General features: G+C 36.2%; 1 protein-coding gene across 25 annotated transcripts in view; it reads left to right on the forward strand.

Moving 5' to 3' along the window:
- LOC307187328 (uncharacterized protein) overlaps positions 1-23482 on the forward strand; it is a 666419-nt gene that overhangs the window by 148958 nt on the left and 493979 nt on the right. The window contains exon 2 of one of the 25 annotated variants that reach the window (XM_079923243.1): positions 2051-2213. The exons of 23 other annotated variants lie outside the window; for them this stretch is intronic. The gene's annotated coding sequence lies outside the window, so the exon portion shown is untranslated. Of the gene's footprint in view, positions 1-2050; positions 2214-9574; positions 9590-23482 lie in introns of those variants that run through there. One more of the 25 variants, XM_079923244.1, reaches the window with a different exon arrangement.

Raw genomic sequence — 23482 nt, forward strand, 5'->3', positions numbered from 1 at the left:
CATTATGTAGCTATGATATTTTAAATATTTATTTTAGAAAACTTAAACTCTAATTATATAAATACATGGTAAAATTTTTAAAAATGAGGTCAAGAATTACCTCTCAGAGTTTTGACTCCTCTGACTCCCATTACAAGTAATGGCTCATTGAATAAATATTGTAAATAAAGTTTGAATATTCTCTTAATTTTAGCTAGTCTTAAATTTATTCATCTGATGAACCAAAATTTTTGCTATACATCTTCTAGATAAATAATATTTTGTAACTCTCTATTTTGTTATTTAAAATAATCATATGGTCCCAGTTTCTTACTAATATTTTAGTTAGTTTGAGTCCTATTTCAAAAATTTCAACACTAATGTTTTCTAATGAAGATTTCTTTGAAGTGTATAGTGTTTTCTTTAAGAAAATACAGCTCTAACAGATTTTCTTTAAGAAAATAAAGCTAACTAAATAATATTGCATACCACACTTATATAAACAAATTCATGTTTAGGTAGCCTTTATTTTGAACTCTCTGATTTTATCACCAGAATTGTATGCTAGTATCTGAGTTCATTAAATGAACTAGACTCGTATTATGTTTACCTTATGCTTGATAGTTATCTAGCATATCTCACATTGTAATATTAGAATAATTATTCTTTTATTCATCCTAGATTGTTAAGAAACTTGAATTTATATTTGTAAATGAAACAAACTGTAGAAAATAAACTTTTTTATTTATCTTAATATTTATTCAAGTAATTAGCATACATTTTGGTAGCATATTATGGTGTACAAAGTATTTTTCACATATTTTAAAAACTTTTACAATTATAGAAATATGTATTTATTTTGGAAATGTAAAAGAAAGAAAATAATTATTTTCTGTTGTATGTGACTTTTACTTATTTATTATTTATTTTCCCAACTTTATTTAAAGATTATTATGTTTTAACTCAGCTATTATCAATACTACCCACTGATAACTATTGTTAACATTATGGTGTGTGCTTTCATTCAGGATTTTTAAAAAATATATATTTTTCCCTAATTAGATAATATTTTATCCTTTAAAATAATATTATATAACATTTATTTGGTGTAATTACAGTCTCTTAATAAACATCATCCATCACATGAATGTATTAACATTTAGAAAACCATTTATTGAATATTTAGGTTGGTTTCAAGTTTTAAGCACCATAAATAAGGTTGTGTTCACATCTTTAGGTGTGCTTCACATGGTCTCTTTTGATTACCACAACAGCTCTGTGGGGTAGGCACGAATTGGTTTATAATTTTTTTTTCCATTGTTCCCAGGAAATTGAGAGGTCAAATCCTGACCCAATGAATGCCTCAAAAGTAGGAAGTGTAGGGCTTCCCTGGTGGGGCAGTGGTTGAGAGTCTGCCTGCCGATGCAGGGGACACGGGTTTGTGCCCCGGTCTGGGAGGATCCCACATGCCGTGGAGCGGCTTGGCCCGTAAGCCATGGCCGCTGAGCCTGCGTGTCCGGAGCCTGTGCTCCGCAACGGGAGAGGCCACAACAGTGAGAGCCCCGTGTACTGCAAAAAATAAAAAATAAAAAAAAATAAAAATAAAAAGTAGGAAGTCTAGGTGCCAGTTGGTAAACTCAGATGTTTAATATTTAATTAATTGCTTATTCTCTTAAAACGTCTTCATCATTAAAAGGGTTTAAAGTAGAGGTAGTGCTCATAAAACATGTATGTATATGTATATGTACTCAGAACATATATCTTTTAGAAAAACCAAACATATTTCACCCCTTAGTTAGGCTAGCATTGTTATTTTCCCTAATACCCAGTAAAAGGTGTAGTGGTACCATTTCCCCCTAATGGTATGCATTTAATCCTATATTCTCTTTTACTGGCTGCTCTTTAATTGAATCGTGGAAGTTATTTGTTAAAAGTTATTTGTGTTTCACACAAGGAAAGTTGGTACATGGCAGTAGACAAGCATATAGGGTGTAAGGAGTGTACACTTAACCCTGAGCAAAAAGGTAACTGGCTCATTGGGACCTTTCATTTCCCAAAATGCTGAGGGCAGCTGAGAAGATAACCACGTAGAGAAGAGTGATTTACAGTATTTATAAGTGGGAAGTGCTGCCGTGCTTTTGGGTCCTACCCTGACTGCCACATGAGAGAACAACACCAGAATACTTCGCATAAGAATCTACTTGTGCCCATCCTGGCTTGATCCCTGTGACCAGGTGAGCTCTCTTTGCTCTATTTTGCCTTCTGAAATAAGAATTCTGACTTGATTTTTCGTGTACCAAATTCTCGAAACAATAATTCTCCAATCAAATACCTTCAAAGTTATTTGAAGGCAGATTTCACACAATGTCTGGCCAAGTCACGGATATAGTGATTTGAAGTAATATTTATTTTTTGTTTGTTTGTGAGTTGCTAATACATTTAAAATTTTCTGAGCCTCGGTTTCCTTTCTGCAAAATGGGAAAACTAAATCTATCTAGAAGGGTTGTGGTGAAAAGTAATTATGATCATATGGATAAAGTACAGTGAAAACTCAGTGCTTGGTAGATATTATTTATATAACAGGTAGTCAAAATAATAACAGAAAGAAAATAGGTTTTGGTATCAGTTAGATTCATTTGGAAGTTTTATTTTTGCCACTTATTAGCTGTATGACCTTGGGCAAATACTTAGTCACTAAGCTCAAACGTTACATTACTTGAGGTTTCTCTTGAGTTTTTTAGATAAAAGAGAAATTGGGCACATATATTTTGGAGAATGCTTACAGTGTCAGAACTCTAATGAAATTATTTAGGAACAAACTGAGAAGAATTTTATAGTAGTTGATTTTTGGAAAGTACATGGTTGAATTTGGTTGTCAATATTTTGATGATGAAGGTATATATCATGAATGGTTGACATTCACCCTTGCAATAATAATTTAAGCTCATATAATGAATCAGTTCAAATCACTGAGCATATTTACCAAGCTGTACACATAATTAACATTTTAATTTCCCTGAATATCTTATCTTATTATCCACACTGCTTAGGAAAATATATTAAATAGACTCTGGCAACCAGCAAGCTTAAGCTCTATTAGACCATAAGAGAGGGACATCACATTTCTACTAGTGACCAAGTGGATTTTTGTTAACTTCTGAAATGAGGTTAGAGAAAGTTGTACATGTTCTTATGATTACACTCACTAATCAGAGCTTTGAAATAGTGGGGGTCGGAATTCGGACTGAGTGGGTGAGATTTGGAAGTGGGCAGTTTTGTTTAGAAATGTTAATTTGTTCTAGTGCAAATTAAACATTTTACAAGCCAACAAACTGGTAATTTTACCAGTGTCCTTCCCTCCTGTGCTCATCACATTCACACCCTCTACTCCTTCCTCTTTTTATTTTTCAATATTTGAACTGCCATCTAGATTCTGAGTTTTGATTTCCTTTGCTTGGTATTTCTTATTTGCTTTTTATATTACTTCTTTTTCTGAGGCTTATTTTCAAAAGAAAAAAGTGAATGTTCAGTAACAGGATCAATTGTCAAGTAAGAAGCGAATATTCAAGTTTTGAGGTGAAGTGACATGCTGTGAGCAGTCCCTGAATTACCATTAAAATTCCCATTAGGAAATAGTGGGGAAAAAAGCCAGTTCATAACAGTGAAAGCCAAGATTTATAGTCAATCTATTGCCAGAATATGGGGACAACTTGTGATAATTACTGAAATGAAAAAACAAACAGATTAGCTTGGATAGGGCTCATTGTAATTCACAAAATTGTTGAGGAGATATGTTAATCTAGCTATTCACTAGTAAAAATTTTGGAAAGATAAATAGAAATAACTGTTTTGAAAAATGTAATCACTTTAAGGAACACTTCTGCCAATTGAGATGACCTAAAATTGAGATGTTAAAAACGAGGAAATCTTTTTGTTTAAAAAAAAGGACATAAATTTGAGTTAAGGTTCAATTAAACACTTAAATCTAAAAAATAATGATTTTTTAAAATTTGATAATAAAGTTCAATGGAAAAGTTAAACCATTTTTAAAGTGCTGTGGAAAATGTAATAATTTAATTGAAAATAGATTAAATCAAGATATTAAATTAACTCAGACCTCAATGGAGAGAGTAGAGGATAAAGAGAGGTCTTTAATTCCTTGTCTTGCGTGGTGGAGTGTCAAAAGCTACACAGTGTCTTTTTTAAAATTTTTTCTATTTTGTGGTACGTGGGCCTCTCACTGTTGAGGCCTCACCTGTTGCGGAACACAGGCTCCAGACACGCAGTCTCAGCGGCCATGGCTTACGGGCCCAGCCACTCCGCGGCATGTGGGATCTTCCCGGACCGGGGCACGAACCCGTGTCCCCTGCATCGCCAGGCGGACTCTCAACCACTGCGTCACAAGGGAGGCCCTACACAGTGTCTTTTGATTATTGCAAATTTTGGATCTATAGTTTGAATATTTAAGATAACCATTAGTGGAGTTAAAATATTTAGTCCACTTCACAGATTACTGGAGAATATAAAAAAAATATTAAAAGTTATAAATCAAAGTAAGCATTTAAAAACAGCATAGAACTATATAATGGAAGACTAAATAGAATAGTTCTGGCAATAAAAATAAATAAGTTAAACTCCTCAATTAGAATGAGACACATACATTTGGTTAAAAACTAAAGTGTGACTCTTTCCTACTTGTCCAAGGACAGAGAATTTTAAAAAGAATCAATGGTTAGGGTAATATCTTAACACATACAAACAGAAAGAGAACAGAGGTGGCTAAATTAATTTCAGACAAATTATTTTCCAAGAAGAATTTATTTTTCTTTGATTTAAAGAAAAACTACAATTTCAGTGAAGCTATATTCACTAGTTTGTATTTTTTAGAGTCCACATATAAGTGATATGATACAGTATTTGTCTTCCTCTGTCTGACTTATTTCACTTAGCATAATACCCTCCAAGTCCATCCATGTTGCTGTAAATGGCAGAATTTCGTTCTTTTTTATGGCTGAGTAGTATTCCATCCATATATATATATATATATATATATATATATATATATATATACACACACACACATATATATATGTACTCCATATATATATAGTGTGTGTGTATGTATGTATGTGTAATATATATATATATATATATATATATATATATGATGGAGTACTCCACCTTCTTTATCCATTTGTCTGTTGATGGGCACTTGGGTTGCTTCCATGTCATGGCTATTATACATAGTACTACTATGAACATTGGGGTGTAAGTATCTTCTTAAATTAGTGTTTTCATTTTTTCCAGATAAATACCCAGGATTGGAATTGTTGGATCATATGGTAGTTCTATTTTTAGCTTTCTGAGGGACCTCCATACAGTTTTCCATAGTGGCTGCACTAATTTACATTACCACCATCAGTGTACAAGGATTCCCTTTTCTCTACATCCTTGCCAACATTTGTTATTTGTGTTCTTTTTGATGATGGCCATTCTGATAGGTGTGAGGTAATATCTCATTGTGGTTTTGATTTGCATTTCTCTGATGATTAGCAATGTTAGCATCCTTTCATGTGCCTGTTGGCCATCTTCATGTCATCTTTGGAAAATATGTCTCTTCAGAGCTTCTTCCCATTTTTTAATTGGGTTGTTTGTTTGTTTGTTGATGTTGAGTTGTATGAGCTGTTTATATATTTTGGATATTAACCCTTATTGGTCGTATCATTTGCAAATATTTTCTTCCATTCAGTGGGTTGTCTTTTTGTTTTGTCAATGGTTTCCTTTGCTGTGCAAAAGTTTTTAAGTTTAATTGGGTCCTGTTTGTTTATTTTTGCTTTTTTTTTTTTTGCTTTAGGGGACAGATGCAAAAAAAATATTGCTACGATCACCTATGTTTTCTTCTAGGTATTTTATGGTTTCAAGTTGGTGAAACTATAATAACAGAAAAATAAATGAGGTAATTACTATTAGATATACAAAAAAATTTGATAAAAATAAATGTTCTAGAAGAATTTAATATTCAATTTAACCAATAAAAGATTGAGTAAAATAAAATAAACACAACTAGGATAAATTAACCAGGTTAAGATAATATACATAAGGGAATTCCCTGGCGGTCCAGTGGTTAGGACTCCAAGCTTCCGCTGCAGGGGGCACAGGTTCCATCCCCAGTCCAGGAACTAAGATCCCGCAAGCTGTGTGGTGTGGCCAAAAAATAAAAAAATAAACTAATATCTCTTAAAAAAAAACATAATGAACATAAAATTGAACTTTGTACCTTTCAAAGCCTGTACTCTTTTTTAAAGAATAAAGAAATAGTGATTTACTAATTTCTTAAACTTCATTGAAATTTGTACAGGGTACATTATTTGGTAACAAATATTTATCAAATGAATGTTAAGTATGAGAAACAGATTAGAAATAATGACTTTTTTTAGAGAAAAAAACAATTCTTCAAAATTAAAAAGCTATGCCCTAAGTAAGGAAAATGGGAACTAGAAGTATTTTAATTTAAGCTGTGTAGCCAAAATAAAATGTAAGGGAAAAATCTTAGTTTTATGTCCTTTCAATGTTAAATAGGAATTAGTAATATAAATTAATTAAGGATTTAAATCACAAATTTAGAAAGAGTAAAACAAAATAAGCCTAAAGAAATTAGTAAAAATAATGAAACTCAAGGCAGAAATCAATAAATTATTAAAAAGAAATACAAAACGTTCAAGAACTTGTTCTTTAGAAAATAACAGTACATTCAGGAACTTGTTCTATTAAAAATCAATAAGAATAAAAGATAAAACCAGTGTTGAAAATTAGAGGGAGCATACAGATATTATAAATGTGATATTAAATTTTTTTCAGTAATATCATTTTAAACTCCAAGCTATAATATTTGAAAACATAAATGAGACAGTTCTGAAAACATACCAATTATCAAAGTTTACTCTAGCAGAAATCAAAGATTAGATAGACCAATAATCTTAACAGAATAGTATAAAATAAAAGTCAGATTATTCCCTCCACAATAGTTTCTGAATCAGGTGATTTAACCCAAGTTCTGAAGACATCCTTGTACATACCATTGCAGAACATGGAACATTTAGAATACTGAACATCCTATTTTAGGAAACCAGCATTAATTTTGATTACTGAAAATGATAAATTCAGTACAAAAAGACTATGGACCTGACTTACAAATAAAAATTGAATAGATAGGGTGGCAGACATGTTATTAATTTTATCCTTGAACCATCTTCATTCCATCTCTTTCCTTGCTAATAGAATCCTTATTTTCTGTGTGCTGAGATCTTCCCAGCCCAAGGTGATCAATCATGATGGGTTTAACTCTAAACTAAGGATGACAATTATGTTCCTCTTTGCCAGCAATTCATTTTCCCAGCCCTCCTTAGAGCATGAGTATGGCTGACTGACTCAGTTCTAGCGAATGGAACTTAAGAGGAGCTTTGCTAGAGAGCATCTGGGAAAAGCTAAATTGATGTCCTAATATTAGGATCAGATGGAAGAGGAAGACTTGTTAGTATGGTCTGGATTGCAGCAGACATTTTGCACACATGAGGTGTCAAGTGTGAAAAACAAAAACCTTTGACTGTTAGAGTTGGTGGAGGAGAGACAGATAAAAAGAGCTTAGGTCATTGACGACATAATTGACCTACTGAAGCAGGTTGAAGTCTCCTCTATGTTTTTCCTGTTAACTGAGATAATATACACACACACAGGCACACACACATACTACATGCCACTGTCACTGTTACAGGTTTTTTTCTTTTTGTTTTGTTTTTACGGCTGGAAGTGCTCATCTGAAATAAAGGCCAAAATCCCAAATAAAATACTGGCAAAGAGAAATAAAACAACAATTCCTGCAAAGAATTATTCACCACACTTTAATAAAATGATTCAAAACTAAAAAGTTAATTTAAGAAGCAAAAATGGTCTAATATTAGGAACCCTATTAAGGTTATAGCATATCACTAAGTCTGATGATACTACAAAAATTAACACCCATTATTAATTTTTTTAAATGCAAGTAAATTTGGAATAAATGTATTAATTATCAAGAATAAAATTTTAGTGACTTTTCCATTAGATGTAGTTGGGGCAAGTTGAGGGTGCTCGTTATTATAATTTAAATACTGCTCTGGAATTTCTAGTCAATGAAATATGTGTTGAAATAGAAATACAATTATAAATTTTGAAAAGGAAGTTAATATTGTTAATTGCAAAGAATATGATTATATGCTTAGAATTGATAAGAATGCTCATTGAAGTGGCCCTAGGAGAAATAGATATTGTCTGATCTAAGGGAATTAACAGAGTACACACAGACCCCGTAGAACATAGTGACAATAGCACTGACACATCTAAAATTGAGGAAGTTTATTAAGAGACAAAAACTGTGATGGGCATCCATTTCTATCCAGGGGAGACAGACACTGGCTCTGAAACAAAATAATTTCAGTCACTATGAAGGTCTGTTGAGCTATGTTGTAAGGTTATTTTATCATCTTTCATCAAGACTTAGATGAAATATCCTTAAGAACATTTATCATCTTTCATTCTGACTTCATTTCCACCTAGCAACATTCTGGTGAATTATTTCGCTTCTCATATATCTTGGTCCTGGGAAGGTATGAACATGTGTGTCCTATGAATAAAGTCTTTGAGTATTTTCATTACTAATAAAAGTCTAATTCCATAAATACATTAAAAAATTGGAACTCTAGTTTACCACAATAGAACAAGAAAGATAAATTGTTCAATAAATGACATCATGAAAATTTGGTTATATGGAGAAAAGTCAAGTGACATATGTATATATATTTACATATATATATTTATATATTGTCAAAATGAATTTACATGGATTAAACAGAAATATTTAAAAGAAATAAAAATTTTTTAAAAAATATAGAAAGAACATAGTATACGTGAATATTTAACTTATATCCTAAGTTTAGGAAGAATTTCCCAATTGGGAAATCATGTCAAGTGTAATGAGATCTTGCCTAGATTAGTAGATAATATTCACCAAAAATGTATTTGAAATTTAAATGCCCCAAAGTAGACCAGTAGGCCCACTTATTTGGGGAGGAATGTCTCCTCTTATAAAACTAAAAAAAAATGATAAAATCCCAATAAGGTTTCTGTACTCCCTGCCCCTCTTGGATCAGGGAAACCTAGAGGACTCTTAAGATCTTTTACAAGCCATGGGATTCTTTGGCTGCTGCCCTTAAGTCCCCTAGTCAATCTTGTTTTCCTTTAGGATTGATGAAGTCAAGACAAACATCTCCTCTTCCTGTCCATGATTGTCCTCTCATTTCTTCACAGTCAGAGACCAGATAAACCTGTTTTTAAACCTTTGTTCCAGGACCTGCTAGGTGCCCGGAGCAGGGAGGGAGGGAAAGGTGGATTTTCTGTGTCTTAGGCTGAGGTGTATTCTGTGAGTTTCTCCCTGACTCTTCCCCCAGCACTTTTCTGTACCCTGCAGTTGAAGCCTCCTGTCCTATTGTGCCCTTGCTGTCACCATCGCATGTGTCCTCCTGGTGTCGCCCCACAATGAAAATGAAGAAAAGAAAGACATGAGGAGAAGGGTAAGGTAGTTGAGTCTCCTGGATATAATCAGTGGTCCTGCTTGAGTAAGCTAGCTGCTGGAAGACCCCAAATATCCAGAGGCTTTGTGGGAGACCATTACCCCCTCATCTAAGCTTTGCCTGAGAGACAGGTCTGGATGAAATCCTATCCTTATATAATGTCACAAAACCAAGTCTTCCCTGTCCTACTTTGGCACTCTAGGTACCTTGTCAGGTACCTAGAATTTTATCCCGATCTGTGGAATGGTTCAGAATCAGCCCTCATCACCTAATGTATAAAATGCAGGTTCAGGTATAGGAAAGGTATTTTAAGGTTATCAGCATATAATGCATAAACGTGCAGGGTGTCTGAAAATTGTCCATATCTTTGTTTATCAACTTCAGACTGAAAACTATCAAACATGATTGAAAGTATTATGTTATTTCAATCATGTTTGCTGCTTTTTAGTTTTTAGAATCAATCTACAGGCAAAACACAAAATAAATATACTTATAGAGGATAATTTAAATATTATAAAACTTGATATAATAACAGTAATAATGTAGCAAATTTTATAAAATGGAGGATGAGAGGAGAAATAATGAAGACAAATCAGTTTTTTAGATTGTGATAAATTATACATATATATATATATATAATAAAATAAGAAACCTAGAAGAATTGAAAATAATGAGTTTACAAAATTGTCAGGAAGTTTAGGTGTTTTAAACCTCTCATTTAATAAATACTGTCTAAAATTAATAAACAAAGATATGAGGTCATTAAGATTTTAATAGTAGTCTCCAAAAAGCTGTAAAAACTGTAACAGTGATTATCTGTAGTGAATGGGACTGGAAGGATGAAGGATAGAGAAAAAAAAATTATCTTTCATTTTTTTCCTTCTATACTGTTTGGATTTTTTTAACCATATGTAAGTGTGTGTGTATATATATATTTTTTTCTTTTTTTTTTTTAAGAAAAAGATGGATGTTGTGCCTCTTCGATTTTTCATCTGTGGCTCTTACTTATTGCTCTTTTTATCCATTTCTTTGCTTTTCATTCTTTGACATGTTCTTACTTTTATCCTACAGATTACTCCCTTCAGTTTATTTGTTTTATTCTATCATTAAATCAACTGTTTTCTAACCCTGGATCACAACACATCAATAAATCATGAGTCCTTTTTACAAAATAAATAGAATTATCATAGAATAATGACTGAGGAATTATTATTTAGTGAAGCTTTATGCATATAACATATACATACATATACACTATGTGTCATAATGTTAAATGTATTTATTGGTCAAGAAAGCTTTAACACTACTGATTTAGTCTGTAATTAATTAGTTGTGTTAAAGAATTTCTAAATCTTACCTTTTTTGCCCTTGAATTGCTTCCTAGTCAGAAGAAGACTCTTCTTGATTTATAGATATAATATCCTCTTGGATCTCTCTGAGGACACTATATTTATGAAGAACTATTTTCCCCCCTGATTTGACTCAGTTTTATCCCAGGTTGTTAATTTATTTCTTTATTTTGATTCCTTATTTTCATGCTTTTAATATTCCTCCAATATCTGATGAACCTTGTTTGACTGTTTAGATTTATGAATAAAGGACTTGTGCAATTAGTAGAGCTAGCTTGCTTGGCATTATGCAGTTTTATAGGTCTGTGTTCCCAACAGCCCTTGAATGTGAGATTCTAAGTTCAAACTCTAAAAGCACAGTGTGGGGAATTCCCTGGAAGTCCAGGATTAGGACTCTGTGCTTTCACTGCCAGGGCCCCGGGTTTGATCCCTGGCTGGGGAACTAAGATCCTGCATGTGGCATGGCCAAAAATAAATAAATAAATAATAAATAAATAAATGCACAGTTTGCTGACAGTAGGCACTGCACAGCAGAGTGGTTGGACAGCATATACTGTCCCGTGACGTTCTCCATTGCCAAGAGAAGGCTTTACTTTGGGAGTAGGAATCTTAGTGAATCTTATTTCTGAGAACAGTGTATTCTTTCTTGCCATATCTTATAGAGATTTGACATGACCTTAAGCCATGTTCTTCTCTCTCTCAGACTTCAACACCCACATGTGAAACTGTCCTCTGGGAGATGACCCATTTTCTTCGGAGAAAAGTTCTCTGGGCATGATCCTGAGGGAAAAGTCACTAGCCTCTATATGCAAAGGAGGAGAAGGGGCTATCTGGTCCAGCTACTCTAAATACACGTGGTGCTTTAATTAATCTACTCATATGATGTATCGTAGCTCCTTTCTGTCATTGTACTCACTGGCTTTGAACTTGACAGAGCTCCCTTGGGGAGAATCCAGCTAAGCAGTAGTGTTTGATGCTGTGGTTTTCTCTATTCTGTATTATTCTATAATCAGATTACATCTGATTTTTATGTTTCAGGAATTTCTCAAATCTGTGGAGTAGGTTGACACCCTTTCTTCCATTTTCAGAGGCGACCTATTGAATGCAAAAGCAGATATAAGAATCCAGCTGTCTTCTATTAAGTCAGAACACTCAAGATATTTACAAAATATAAAACATGATATTATTCTCACTATTTTTTGGCCAATATATTTATTTTTTATTAAAATGTGTTCTAACATATAATGGGTTTATTATTATTTTATTCAAATAGTGACTAAATAGTTTTTTTAATTCTCAGTTTAAATTTCTAATACAGTGAATACTGATAGATACACACATTAGCTGAAACTCTTTGGGTTCTTTAATAATCTTTAAAATGTAAAGAAGTATTCAATATTTCCACAGTTTCTTTTAACTTGTAATATTGTACAACATTAAGTGACTTGCCCAAAGCAACATGCTACTAAAGGGCTGAGGCAGGACTTGAACTAATATCTGATTGCTCCAAAGTCCTTCTTCCTAAATATTTCTACATTCAGTCTTTGAAAGCTAATGGGTTTTTTCAGATCTCTGTCAATGTCTCATCCTGAATAATTTCTTGCTTGATTGTCACTTTCATCCGTCTAGCATCCAGCAGGTTCTGAGTAGTGATGGGGTGTGTTTATGAGTAAAACTTTTGAGGAATCTTGTATACATTTCTGAAATATCCTTGACATTTCAGCAGCTATCAACCATTCTTTCTTCAGACAGAGCTGACTTTCAGTCATCACACCTGTGCCTATTCAGGCTTTCAGACACTCTATAAACTATTCTTTTCATTTCTTTGTCTCTTCCGGATTTGAATGCTCTTAATTCTTAGTGAGTATATTGTTATCACAATTGTTGTTAATGATTGCTAGTGTAGGTTACAAGTAAAACAGGTATTGTTAAGTGGCTTCTCTAATTTGCTACTAATCACTATTAAAATATATCTCATGCAATATTAACAATCAGTATTGAAATTTCAGTGTTCCTATATAGCACTCATTTGACAGTTTGGTCTCCAGTGGTTTGTAATAGCTCTCTCTTGCTCATAGTTTCAGTTTTCATATGAGAATACGCCAAATTATGGTACCCACCAATATGGCTTCCTTCCCAAGTCATGAATTATGCAGCTCTGCAGCTACCGCTGGCTCTTCTGGGAAATTGTAGCCTGTGGCCTATCCCTCCCAGTTGGACCACTTGCTCTCTTCCTGCCAAACCCCTCTCTCTGCCTGGACTCTGGCTCAGTTTTCCCTTTATGGCCCCCAGAGCTCTGCCAGCTTTCTTAGAGCATTTGTTAAAATTAGAAAATTGTGCCCCTTCCTCAGGGCACATGTGATCCTGAAACAGAGACCCATGAACCCCTTGTGCCCTCTTCCAGGCCATGATAGAGACCACACTCCTTGACTCTGAACAACCTCTGAGAGGTCATATTGGGAAATTGGTGGAAAAGTTTAGTGACACTGATTTTTGAATACCACTGTTTCAAATGCCTTCTGGGTAGTCTCCCACTTGCTAGGTAAGAATGCAAACCATACTCTTTAATTTTCAAAAGAAAATGTCAGCTTCGCCACTTGCATATCTGGTCTCTATAGAAAAATGTGTGTTACTTCAGTACAGAATAACTGTGTATTTCAAGCGTTCACTGCCTGTGACTTCAGTCTCAAATTGTCCGCTCTCTAGATTTTTACAAAAAAAAGCCTAGATATCATTTTGCTCTATATAATTGTCAGTCCAGAGAGATGCTACAGAGCTCAAATAAAATGAGTATCCTCAGGGATTGATCATCATTTGTGTCCTCTCTCTGGAATCTGTCCTATTTTCACATTGATGCATTTGCTTGCTTCTCAGTGTCAACCCTTGCTTGCCCAGACCCTTCCCAGTTGGTTATTTCTTGACCCTGACAGTTTCTTCTATCCTTCTGGCCCTCTGATAATTGATTTCTCCATCTGGCAAATTTCTGTGGAGATTTCTACTGGCAGCCTTATCCTCACTTGGGAGGTCTGGTTTCTTTCCCTCATAGATACCTCCTTGTAGGCAGCCTGCTACCAGGACGTGAATGTAGAGGTGCCAAATCTCCATTCGTCTGAATTCTCACGCCTGGGTAAAGTCAGACTCACAAGTCATCATGTAGTTGGACATGATGCAAATGATTTTACTCTGTGCTTTAACATAATGCCTTTGACTTCACTGAGAGTTAGAGTAAGATATGTTCATATGAAGAAGGTTCATATAGCTTTTATTAATAGCATACGAGAAGACCTTGCACACTGTAATTATTATTAATTTTAGGTTATGTTTCTATAAACATCCACATGATATCTTAAAATATTGTGCTGGGTAAGCTGTGTCTTCCCTAATGAAATGGTACTTGTAGATTATTACATAATTACATAGTCTGTCATACACCATGTTTTGCACCATCCACTAGGAAGCCTAGACCTATATGTTGGGATCACTTTTCTGTAAGTATATTTAGCCTAGGTTTATTGATACCTTTTTACTTTATGTTTATGAGATTCCTTAACTCAAGCTGATGACTTACTCTTAGCTTTTATGCTTTGCTTCATTCCAAAAGTCACGTAAGCCCAGAAATATAAAAATAATGATAACAGAACAAGAGCTATGCAATAAAAAGAGGATATAGTTACAGAGACCCTGCAGGGTTCCGAGAAATTAAATTAGAGATAATAAAATAAGCTAATTTTATCTGGGCCAGTAAAACTCCAAATCATCTTTTCTGCAACACATGAAGTATTTCCACTAGCTTGACTTCTCCCTCAGTGGCACTACAGTCCTCTCATCTGGACTCCTGATAAGTGCACTCAGATGACGGCTTTTCCTTGAAGTCTTTTCTTTCTGGCCTATCCTGCTTGGTCATTAGAGGGAGTGCCACAGAAGGAAGAAAGTGGCGCTAAGCAGTCCTATGCAAGTCACAGACCTGATGCAGATTGCCACGGCACTAAAGTGTATAGAGACGTATATACAGTCACCTACATCAGTATGAGAATATTTGCATACCTTAATTAAATCTCTTTCTAAAAAAAACTCAAGAAAGGATGTATATGACTGATGATTAATAGAGGGGTTTGGATCTTGTCAGTACTGTCTTATTGCGTAAGGAGTTTATACACTGCGATTGTTTTTTTCACTGCCATATTTTATTCATCTTTATGGATCCCTTATGATTGCTTTTCAGTTGTATAAGAAACTACTTCTTTTTCTCTTTTCCTCTTTGGCCATCTTCTTATAGGGCCCAGGAACTTTCTCTGAGTCCACGGCTCTTAGGTCATTAGTTCCCGTTATCTTTATGTCACAGCTTAGATGATTTTTTAAAAAGTTGATTGTTATTTTCTATAAAGTGAAATGGGGGAAATTTATTTTTAAAATATAAAACTAGGGCACATAAGAGTTAAGTGTTTATCAAAGCTTCCTAGCAAGGAGATCAGAGTGAGAAGTCACAGCTGTGAGTGATGAGTCTACTGCTTACCTCTGGGGACTTGTGGTACAGGTTTCTAGCCTGTTTCTTGACATTTCTGTGGACTTGTTTGTAACCTTGATAGTCACAGTGTGGGAGGGAGAAGGAGGAAGAGGCGAGCTAAGTAAATGACAGTCTAATGTATACTCTCTCTCTCTTTCTAGAGGACATCTTATGATCTTTAATATATTCCTACAAAAGGAAATAAAATTTTTAGAAATTCAGAGAATCACCATGTGCAACATTATCTTTTTTTTTTTTTTTTTTTTTACGGTACACGGGCCTCTCACTGTTGTGGCCTCTCCCAGTGCGGAGCACAGGTTGCAGACACGCAGGCTCATCGGCCATGGCTCACGGGCCCAGCCACTCCATGGCATGTGGGATCTTCCCGGACGGGGGCACGAACCCGTGTCCCCTGCATCGGCAGGCGGACTCTCAACCACTACGCCACCAGGGAAAACTGCAACATTATCTTTTAAATCTCATATATATGTATGTATATGGAGAGATGTATGTTTTTCTTTTTCTCTATCTCCACATCCTTCCTGACAAAACTCAAATTGTATTTTAAGTGTCCTGTGCTTGGTTGTGGCTGCTACCATTTTCAGAAAATTTTTCATTAAATTTTTTTTTCAAAATTGGTTGCTTTGAAAGGCTCCCTAGGGTTATGTAGGGTGTAGGTCTGCACAATTATTATCTGCTGTCAGCAAAACTGAATAGCTGGGAGGGAATAATTATACACTCCCTGGCGCCATACGCCACTTCTGAACATATTGCAACATACACTGGATTTCTTTTAAAGTGGTTGTAACTAAACAAATCACAACCTTTTGGGGATAGGGTAATAGATAGTATGTTAAGACTATGTATAGTCTGTAAGAAGTCAGTATATTAAATTCTGTCAGAAAAGGTCATCGACTATGGGTTAATATCTGTAGTCAGTACCTTGAATAGTGCCAATATGTGTTGGCCCTTATCTTTCTCAGGGTTCAAGGCAGGAAATGAGATCTGAAACTTGAGCTGAAGGGGTATGATCCAGATTGCTAACTTCTTAGTGGAGAGAAGTTTCTGGGTTTTTTTGTTTGTTTGTTTTTTAATGAATCTGGGTATTTTAGTGTTGAGGTATATATAGGATTTTATAGTCTCTGGACTTTTGAATTCAGGGAGAGAAAGGATATGCCCTTTTCCTCTCAACCTACCCCCAACCAATTACCTTTGGAGAGGTATCAGCTGTGTTTTGCTAATGAGCATTGCCAGAGGACGTTCTGGAAGCTCACTGAACACAGAGACATAAGCGGCATAGTGGAATCAGACAACCTGTCAGTCTGTTTATATGTGTGCTGGTGTTTTCTTTGCAAGGCATGCAAACCAATTAGAGTGAGGTTCTCTTAGAACATTTCTGAGGAGGTGGTTACTTCTTTTAATGTTTGGCGTGGGCATCTGTTGTATTGGGGAGAGTGAGATCAAGAATTTTCTGATCAAGTTTGGGAGGAAAATTAGGATGAAGGTAAAAACCAAGTTTTGTTTAACAAGGATTTAGTAGAGAAAATGATCTGAGTCCCATATATCTGTACAGTTGGAAAGTTCATAAGAATGAGGACAAACGTGTTTCCTTGACCATGCTTTTCATTAAGTGCCTATTGTTTTGATAATTAGTTCATTACAGAGGAGAGATGGGAATAGTGACCTCTGTCCAGTCTGGCTCATGAAAAACAAATGGACTGATTTCCTTTGGGCAATATGATCAATTACCAGTAATGAAGCTGAAATAAATGATCCTGATATGCCTTTGCGCATTTTATTTTGCAAGGAAATCAGCGTCTTATGCAGCTTGAGAGACAGCTAGGACTTAATATTAACAACATAATGTTCAGCCTTCCTACTCTCGCCTCACCAAATCAAGACTTACTGTCAGATAAATTCAACTGGTGCCTTAAGGAGGAATCCGGTGAATATAGGGCAGAGACAGCAGAGTTACATTTCGAAGGTTTCCTACTATGTGAATAAGAAGTCAGTTATAGAATAGGTAACCGTCAGCAGTTTTATTTTAATTCTTTGCTGTATGGAACCTCAGGGAGGAAATGTGCTTGTATGTAGTGAAGAGTCCTTTTTTTCTAAATTGTACAATGACTGAAAATTGTGGCTATCATTACCTGTATTTGCATTTATAATAAAGTGATGGCAACGCTACTTAGAAGTTGATACTGAGGATCTAAAACATTTATTGCAAAAGCTGGTACTTAGCATCCTCATTCCAGAATTACTGCCACCACATCCCATTGACAAACTGTCAAGGGTCTCTAACAATGGATGGTACCTGGGTATTGTCATCTCATTCTTTGTTTCCTTCTGGCTGGACATGTTGGAGCTAATAACTGTAACCCTCTAATTAAGAAATGTGGGACAAATGAGATAAATTGCAATCTCACTCTAGTTTTGTGTGTCCTGTCCGTTTCCTGCTTGGACCAAAATCTACTTATAAAAAATTACGTGCTTGCTTTGTTATAGCAGTGTTGTAAATATGAAAGGTCTGTAAAGACTTAAACTCATTATTTGCTTCTAATGGTTGGAGAAAGAAAATTTAGGGGTCTTTGAACTCCTAGTCCACGTTACTGTAGGATGAGGGAGTAATACATGTATTGATTTAATACCCTTATTTATAAGAATAGCTTATTAAAATTGTGAATTTCAATATAGCAGTTCATAGTGTTTTAAAAGGGAAAGAACTGAATAACTGTCATCAGTAGACCCAGTCTGAGTCTTCATGGTTCTGTCATTTACTGGCTATGTGATCATGAGAGAGTTGTCTAACTTTTGAATATAGTCTCCAGATGTGTTCCATAAGATTTTTGTGTTAAACAAACTTTAATATCACTTCTAGCTCTAATATTCTATGCTTTAGTGATCATTAACTGTAGTCATTCATTATTATGCTCAGTAGACAATATTTATAGTCACCTGGGTACCAGGACTTTCCTAGTACCATCTACTAGTACTGAAGAAGAAGGTTATAAATGAGTAGAAACAGACTCTGCCTTTCAGAAGCTTATAGCCTAGAGGAGAAGACAGAGAGGCAGTGTGTGGCAGATACTGGCTAAGACCCATCTGCTTGTCTACTTCTGAGATAGGTAGTTAAGGAGGCATCTCGGCCTGTGGACCTCACGCATCTTTTGGGAAGACAGATGAAAAGACTTAGGGTCTGACCCTCTGGCTCTAGGATTCGTCTTGATAGAAGTTTTCAGAAAAGGCAAAGAGCTCATCCTGGGCTAAAATAGATGCCTGCCCTTTATCTTAAAAAGCAGATCGATTTTTAGAATTGACAGATATTTCGGTGTGACTCTAGATGATGCCCTTCTAAATGTCCTCCAACCTAGCTCTGAAGAGATAAGTTCAGTTTTATCAAGAGAGTGAGAGAGAGAACTGAAAAAAAGACAGCATCAGCAATGGAAGAGCTGCTACACTAGTAGAAACAGGTTTCCTTTTCTGTGAGGGCTGCATTAATGAATACGGAAATGGCATGATTGGATTAATAGCTTTGGAGACAATACCCCACAAATGAGATCAAGGCCAGTGAAGTGGCAAGTGGTGATAGCTTCTGTGGGAGCCCTCGGGTACTATACCAGCAGAGATACAAGGAAAATTTTTAATTTCATGATCTTAAAAATGTTTTATGCGTGCCATAGCCCATTTAAGGGGGCCAAGACATCCTTTGCTCCTCTCTTTCCAAGGATTCAACTTGCCAGGCATAAAGTTTGCCACTATCCCCTATATTTTATCAGAAATAACATGCCATTAAATGTAGGACATACCATTATTTTAGGTATCATCAAAAAAGAAAAATATACCAAGTAAACTAAGGTTTTGTTATCACTTTATTTTCTGTGTACTGAAAGAGCTCTTTAGAAGGCCTCTGAGTGCCAGGTAAGTTTTCTGATTCTGCTTTACTCAACTTAAAACAAAGAAGAGTCTCTAATGGTTACACAACCTCAGCTGGCAGACATCAGAGCCCAGCAATAGTGCAAAGAAATCTACCTGGCCCTGCAGTGTGTTTGTTTGGCATACAACTCCCAAGTTTATAGTCCAGGGGTTCAGGAAGGGAAGGAGAGAAAAAAAGGAACAGCTCTAATCTCATAGGGGAAGGATTAGGGAAGTAGTAAATTTTCAATTGCCCGAAAAGGCTACCGTGATTTCAGAGATATTAAAATGTTGGGAAAACTGCATTTTGGAATAGAGAAAATAGGATGTGTGTGTGTGGTGCAATAATTTGGAGCTTTGTAATGTCACCAGGTATTGAGTGTTGAAAGGCAACTAGGCCACAGAAAAAAATGAAAATTGATAGAACTGCTCATTCTTCTCTGTGAATGAGAGAGGGGAGAGAAAAAGAGACCAGTGATAAAGACTGACTATCTTCTCCTTTGAGGACAAGCTTCCTGGGCTGATTTTCAAACATTTGTAGAGCCTAACAGTGGTCAAGGATCTGACTTTGAGAATCATTTGGTGGTTTAAAAGACCACTGTGGTGCCTAAGAGCCATCTGGGGCTATTGAGAAAAGAGACACAGGATCTGAGTGGTGTGGTAGATGAAGGACGTAAGTTAAAAGAATTATTATTTGTGCTTTTGTTGGAATTCATGTACTTCATAGATTTATCTCAGGTTTTCTTGGGCTGTAGAATCATGGATGATATGAGAGAAAAAGATGATAATGTATATTCCTTTCATTCCCCCCATCCGCCTTTGAGTAAAGCTTTTGTGTGCATTTAAACTAGGTTGGAATTTTAAAAAAATAGGTATTAACACACATTTTCTTTGCATAGAAATATACTTCTTCCTAGAAATTTTTAGATTTCACATTGTGGAGGCAAGCTAAGTGCCTAGAAATACTTTTCATTACTCACTGCAGCCAGGCACTACTGGGCTGACCAATTGCAAACATCATTCCAACATGCAGGGCTTCTTAGCTTTGAAGGCTACCAAGACACATTCAGTCTTTTCTGAAAAAATAACAGAAGATGCATTCATGTGTTAAATTATTTGCTTGGTAATACATCCAGAGAGAAGAAGAAAACATACAATGACATTGTTAATTGGGTGACACAAACATTTGTGATAATGAGCACACTGTGCAGAGTATCTAAGGTGGATGGTTGTGTGGTGTGGATGGAAGAATGTCAGCTGGCTTTTAGCCCATTGGCGAAAGGTTTGGACCATTTGTGTTTTTTATTTTTATAAAAATTTTATGGTGGATTTAAGAGAATTTGTTTTCCTTCAGGAAGGAAATGGTGCATGCAATATTCCATATGTAATTCTTTGAGTAAGAGATAATTGCACTGCAAATTAACCAACTATTTGCATTTAATTAGCAACGGTTTCTACTACTGTAATGTTTCTTTTAAGTGAATGTTTGGGAATGTGTTTGCCTTATTTAGTAACTTTTTGAAGATGTTGCCACACCTCAGTGCTTCTCAAAGGTTATCTAAATGTCCTACTCAGTGAAAACATTTTTCAGTTACTCAGCGTCTTAGGCTTCAGTTTCCTCATCTACCTGAGGGCTTGCGCTAGGTGTTGTGTAATATTCTTACCAGCGCAGACATGCAATTGCAGTTATGTATATGGTATTATAGAACGTATTTTAGAATTGCAATCAGTTACGATTAAGTTTGTGTTCCTTTTAGGAAGGATGTGTGGGAATAGATTCTAAATCAAGACCTCTCAAAGCCAGGTTCTTGGACTACCTGCCTCAGACTCACCTAGGATGCTGGCTGAAAATGCAGATTTCCATGGTGCTGTGGACCAAATTGTGTTCCTGCCCCCCCTCCCCCATTCATATATTGAAGCCCTAATCCTCAACGTGACTGTATTTGGCAATAGGGCTTTTAGAAGATAATTAATGTTAAGTGAGGCCATAGGGTGGGCTCCTAATCTGATAGAATGGGTGGCCATATATGAAGAGAAAGAGAGAGATCTCTTGTTCCACGTGCACCAAGGAAAGGCCATGTGAGGACACAGCTAGGAGGGGGCCATCTGGAAGCCAGAAAGTGAGCTCTCACCAGGAAACAAATCAGTGGGCAACTTGATTTTGCACTTTCCACCTCCAGAACTGTAAGGAAGTAAATTTCTGTTGTTTAAGCCATCCAGTCTATGGTATTTCATTATAGCAGCCCGAGCTGACTACGACACTTGGTTCTACCCCAGTTTTACTGGATTCAAAACACCAGAAATGAGGTGGCTCGGGAATCTGTATTATAAAGAAGCCCCTACCCTGCACACCTGTAGGCAGCAAGTACATGGTGAGGATATAGGAGAGGATAAATGGTGTCACAGCAGCAGGATGGCAGGGGTTGGGGAGTGAGATATGGTGGGAGTATTTGGTCTCAAGCTTTAAGTGTCTGAGTGTCTAAGACCCCAGGCATGGCCAGGGATCTGAAGGTTGCCTATGGTCTCTCAATAGACAGCCAATCAAATATTTAGATGGTGTATGGAAAACCCTGATGGCTTCTGGGGGAAGCCAGCCACACCCTGAGCTAACCTTGCTTGCTAGGGAATAAGACCCCAGGTGCTGCAGCCACAGACTCTGACAGATCTTTGGACATCGACTTAGCCTTCTCTTGTGCAGGGTTGTATATTCTGTGAGAGCCGTCTGGGGTAAACTTGTTAAGGAGTAAGAGATTGGATTTGATAATGCAGCTGCCTCTGAAGGTGCTTTTATGTTCCCTCCATCCAGGTTCTTGGCATTTTTATACTGTCCCTGACTCAGTCTTCTCAGACAGTGTTTTGTTCCAGACCTTGTTTCCTTCTCTATCTGTAACATCCTCCTCTTCCACAGAACTCTGGGCTTGTGTCTGTGTGCACACACTCACGCTCTCAGCACCATCACAATAGACTTGTCCGGCCACAGCCCTGAACCAGGAATTTGATAAGCTAATCCTTGCAAATACATGAATGGATTTGCAGGTGGTGACTTTTCAGGTAACTTATTTACATTTTAATAGAGAGCCTCCAGAAGGCAAGGCCTCAAAACACCAAGGAGTTATTCTACTGACAAAAATTTCAGGCCCTTTCTCTCTGATTATTTTGTAGGCAGCTGTTTCATTGACTTAAGTCCAGAAACAACCTAACTCAAGTTATAAATGAAACAGAACCAAACAAGTTCTATTCAAGGTCATAAAAAGTACTGAAAGAGACCCACTATCCCCTGACCCAATCCACACGCACCTAGATACTGTCCCTTCCTTTACATGTTTATTCAAGGATCATGCTTTACCAAAATTCAGTGTCTCTCTCTCTCTCTTTCCCTCTCTCTGTCCCCCTGGCCCCCTTTCTTTGCCTATTTCTACTTAAACTTGTTCAGATCTCTTCCTGCTTAAGACCCAACACCTTTCTCTCCTCTCTGTGCTTTTGAGCCAAATGTTTAGAAAAATGAGTCTATAGGATCCTATCCCTGTTTTCTCTATTACTTATTCTTTACTCTGGCTTCTGTTACAACTCTCACCCTTTACACAGCTCCAGCTAAGGTCATCGAGCACATCCGTTTCTTTAAACTTAATCAACACGTCCCAATCTTTAGACCTTGAGAGCCATAGCCCACTGCTAAATCTTCCCATGTTGTCTAGAACACCACCACCCACACAAACACCCACAGCAATTGTGTGTCCACCACATGCAAAAGATAAAAATTCCAAATTATCACTGTAACAACTCTAAGAATATGTTCTTGATTCCCCAATCCCTTATTCCCCTGCCCCCAAATATGAGGATCAGAAACTACGGGTAGGAGTGGTAGGGAAGTGAAGCTAAGACAGAAGGAAGACTCTTAGCACACACACACACAGCCCGCCCATTGCCTTTGCAGATTTCCAGGTCTAAAGTAAGCTCCAACTAGGAGGCAGCAGTTTTCTTAAGGCAGGGTTTCTCAACTTCAGCACTATTGAGATTTTAAGACAGAGAATTCTTTGTTATGGGGCCTGTCCTGTGCATTGATCCCACAGCATCAGCCCTGGCATCTACTCAGTAGCTGCCAGCAGCATCCACTCTCCCCAATTGTGACAGCG

Source organism: Stenella coeruleoalba (assembly GCF_951394435.1).
Source record: "Stenella coeruleoalba genome assembly, chromosome: 5".
Taxonomy (NCBI): Eukaryota; Metazoa; Chordata; class Mammalia; order Artiodactyla; family Delphinidae; genus Stenella; species Stenella coeruleoalba.